Here is a 4,638-nt window from a genome sequence, read left to right as displayed (position 1 = left end):
TAAAGTAAAAAAAATTACTTACCAAGAAATTAGCAGATTAACGCTTTTTTTCCGATTCAATTCACTGCATTGAACGTCTGATTGATCCCATGATTCTGCTCGTGCAAAATTAAAATATTCGCGCCTTAATTGGACTAACATTTGACCTCGATTGAGACACTGTGACAGTTTTGAGCTTGGTTAGAGTAAACTTGGGCAGAGTTTGTGTAAATAGCTTCTGCCAACAAGGCGGGGTATTTACACTAATAGCCACTCCGGGAACTGTAAGTTTTTATTCAAACTGCAATGGATCTTCTAAATGGCAATTTCATAATTAATTTGGACCTGAAGTTAGGGCAGGATGATTAATGTAAATTAAATCGCAAACACGATTGAGCAAAGCCGTCATTTTCATCTACATCTTATCAGGGAAGCATGGCTGTGTGATCATTTGCAAATCTCCTCCGAACACCAGAGGGCGATCTTGTGCAAACACATTAAACTCCCACAAAAAAGAAACCCATGAAATCTCCATAGAGTTGCATTATAAACTGTTTATAAACAAGTTTTAATGGCTTTCATTGATGCAGCGTGACTAATAATCACATGACTAAGGAATCATCTCAAAAAGGATTTATTTGAAACACCCGACTAAAGTGAAGTGTGTTTGGAGTAAACATGTATGTGCTAATTTCACGAGTAGCATTTACTACACAGAGCCGTAGTTTACCAAGCGTTGTCAGCTGTCATTATCACAGAAAGATTATCTCTATCGTCCAATTACATCGATTTTGAAACTTATTTTTGCATAGGTTATCACATTTACCAAGAATTTGTGTAGTAAATCCTGAAAATTCCCTTCGATTAATCTCCCAGCACTACTTTTAATGTTTATTTCACGTGAACTTTAAATTATTTCCACAACAACATTTGAAAAGAGAACAAAGGCATTTTGATGACTAATAACTTTGAGAGAAAAACACAAACTTTGAGCCAAGATGAATCTTTCTAGTGCAATATTCTAATGCACTTTGGTCTGTCATACTATCAAATAGGGTTTATCTTAAAGGGCTGTGTATCTGACTGCAAAAAACTCAACAACAAAGTATGCTTTAGCCTGTAGCTTTTGAATAATACACCTTATTTGAGTTCATACACTGTTAACAATTTCACTGTTTCACTGTAACTTACTGTAAATCAATTACAGCATTTGAAAAATACAGTATTTACACTTACAGCACTTATCTTGCTGTATATGTTTTTACAAAATTGTGAGTATATCTTTACTGTAAAAATACAGTACTTTTCACAATGCAATTTTAAAATACAGTAACATACTGCATAATTTTCCTACAGTAAAATACAGTTTATATTACAGTTAAATACTGTGTAAATAACAAAAGAATCATTAACAGTGTATGGTTTGCTTATACTAAATAACCCCAATACGTTCAATGTTGCAATCCTCAACTTATGGGGCTGTTTGTAACCATTTTATTTCCTTTATGTCTTATTTTCGGGTGTCTTTTAATTGTATCCACTGGAATCTTAAGGTTTATGCCATCCAGGGCTAATAATCCAGTAACTCATCAATATTTCTAACCACACAGTGCACTAATATCACTCGTTCAGATCAATGAAAAGCAGACCACATGAATGTTTGTACAAGTTTTGCCTAAATCTCAGTATTGCACTAAACAGCCTAATAGAGTATTAGTAATTTTGATAACAGTGGATCTCAACTGGTGACTCGCAGGCCTGTTCTAATGGACCACTACACATGACAAAACTAACCATATAATAAGTCTTTCTGACGTTTAAACATCTAAAGAACAAAATATAAGATATTTTGGTGTAAAAATTATGAAATTTTCACCAAAATTATGAAATTGACTCATTATTTACTCATTCCTATAGTGGTTCCAAACCTTTATGAGTTTCTTTATTCTCGAACACTACAGAATATATTTTGAGGAAAGCTGAAAATCTGTAATCATCAACTTTCATAGCAGAAAAAACAAATAATATGGAAGTCAATGGTTTACAGCTATTTCCAAAATATCTTCTTATGTGTTTAACAAAAGACAGAAAGTCAAACATGTTTGTGACAAGTAAAGGACGAGTAAATAATGACAGAATTTTCCGTTTTGGTGAACTGTCTATTTAAGTAATGGATACATGGACATGTTGGATGGCAGCCAACCTGAAACAACATTCCAATCAGCCAATCAGAATTAAGGGATATGTTTACCGTTTATGTTAAGTTTAGGCTTACGGTTAGGTTTATGCCCTTCTGCATGATTGTTATCCAAATATTATTTAGGGGTTTAGTGGTAGGGAATAGATATGGATTACATTTTCCAACAAAAATGACATTCCAGGATAAACATAGATGTTAATCCAGGATAGCATCATACTTGGCAAACTCATGACATGCTCTCAACTTCAAAACTATGACCAAACTGAGCAAAGTTAAGAAAAAATTACCCAAAACGACATGAAATTTAATTGAGTTCTGTTTACACCAGGTCTAAAATTTGGTCATGTATTTTTGGTGCTCTGTTTGGGTCCCTTGAAGTACAACCAGTTGAGAACTTCTGCTCAATACTAACTTTGTGAATAACAGTGACATCTAGTGGATTTGTTTGGAACAAAAGCTGCACCCTTGCAAATCTCCGTTTTTATCCAGAATCTGATGTGGTGGCCCATTAGGATGGACGTATTCTTTCACATTTTCACCATTCACAGTTTCATCTTTTTCTGCATTCTTAAAATCTCAAAATACTGATGAAAAAAAAAGAACTGTTCTTGTATGAAGCCAGATCAATCTCAAAAAACAGAAAAATTACAATTACAAAATATAATTCATACATCCAAAACACAATTCACATTAACAAAATATAATTCGTAAGTTCAAAACATGATTCAAAAATACACAAATCCAATTTGTAAGTTCAAAACATCATTCAAAAACACAAATCTAATTCGTAAATTTAAAACACGATTCAAAAAGAAACAAATCCAATTCGTAAATTCAAAACACGATGCAAAAACACAAATCCAATTTATAAATTTGAAACATGATTCATAAATACACAAATCCATTTCGTAAATTCAAAACACGATTTAAAAATACACAAATCCAATTCGTAAATTCAAAACACGATTGAAAAATTAAATCCAATTCGTAAGTTCAAAACACAATTCATAATATACACAAATTTCATTCATTTGGCAAAAATATTTATGATTTTTCATTTCGCAAATTGTGTTGTATATATGAATTGCTTTTCATACACAAATTGGATTTTGTAAATGTGAATTGTGCAGTGCATGTATGAATCTGTTTATTTTGTTATGTATTATTTTTGATACTAGTCTGGCTCCATATTCTCGAATCTTTACTCTCAGCACTTATTTGCATGATAACTGATGGCATATCTGCTGCTGTAATTGTTGCGTTTTGCTTGCTGCTGTTCTTCCATGCAATAACACATTTACAAATATTATCAAACATAACAGAATGACATACATCTTATTTGCAAGACAATCTTTAAACTAAATGATAGCTAATTTTACTCTTTGCGTACATGCACATGCAGTCCCATTGTACATTGATGCTAATCATGACTATGCATGACCAAATAAATACACCGCACTGTAAACTGAATGATGCAAAGGGCATACAGTAGAAACATAAATCATCACAAATCATCTGCTTGAGTATATATATGCAGTTAGCACATTAAAATCCATTGCCCTCATCTATATATATATATATATAAATGCACAAACTTTCTGTTAGTTCAAGATGTACATATATAATATTATTTGCATATACTGATCAAAATGTTATTCGGGACCATGTTGAATCTTCTGTCAGTTTTGGAATCGCTGCATATTAAAAAAAGCAACAAGCAAAAGACACATGCTTTAAAGCACAACGAGCTCTTCCCAATCCAAAAAATATGCTTGATATCCTTCCAGGTGATTTGTACATAATCAAAAACTATGTCTTTGGGTCTCCAAAGTATATTTTCAAGGCTGATGGTTTATTTTATTAGATATTTATGTTGTTCTCTATCACTATTTGCTGTACTGTATGCAACACTGGAAGGAAGGAGGAAGACGACGACGACTTATATCACAGAATAAAGGGAAATCAATATGATTGCACTATTTTGGGTTTGTGTTTGAGGTTTTATTTAGGTTTACAATGCAATAAATGCACTATGTAGGTGTGTAAAACCCTCTTCCAGTAGTTACCTTATCATAATGTGACAACACTGACCCAGCACGAAGTTCTGGAGTAAAAAAAAAAAGAAAAAAAAAAAGAAAAATGAAATGATGCAGAGCAAAAGTGTTTTGTGCTCTGGGGAAGGAAAAATAATAAAAAGTAAATAAAAATGAAAAGTAATGGTCTGTTTACTATCACTTACGCATGTTTTAATGATGCATAACATGTCTTTTTAAAATCAAAATAAAGGTTTTAGGATAAACTGTGATGAGCGGATTTCAATGACTTGTTCATTCACTAATTCATTTTTTTATATCTTATTATCCAACGAATGTATTATGTATTAGAATAAATGTTGATTTTTCATAAACAAGGAGGTTCAATGATATTTTACAAATTTCCACTAGAGGTCAGTAAAGGGG

This window comes from Danio aesculapii, chromosome 23 (genome assembly GCF_903798145.1).
Source record: "Danio aesculapii chromosome 23, fDanAes4.1, whole genome shotgun sequence".
Classification (NCBI taxonomy): Eukaryota; Metazoa; Chordata; class Actinopteri; order Cypriniformes; family Danionidae; genus Danio; species Danio aesculapii.
Note: the sequence above shows the minus strand (reverse complement) of the source record.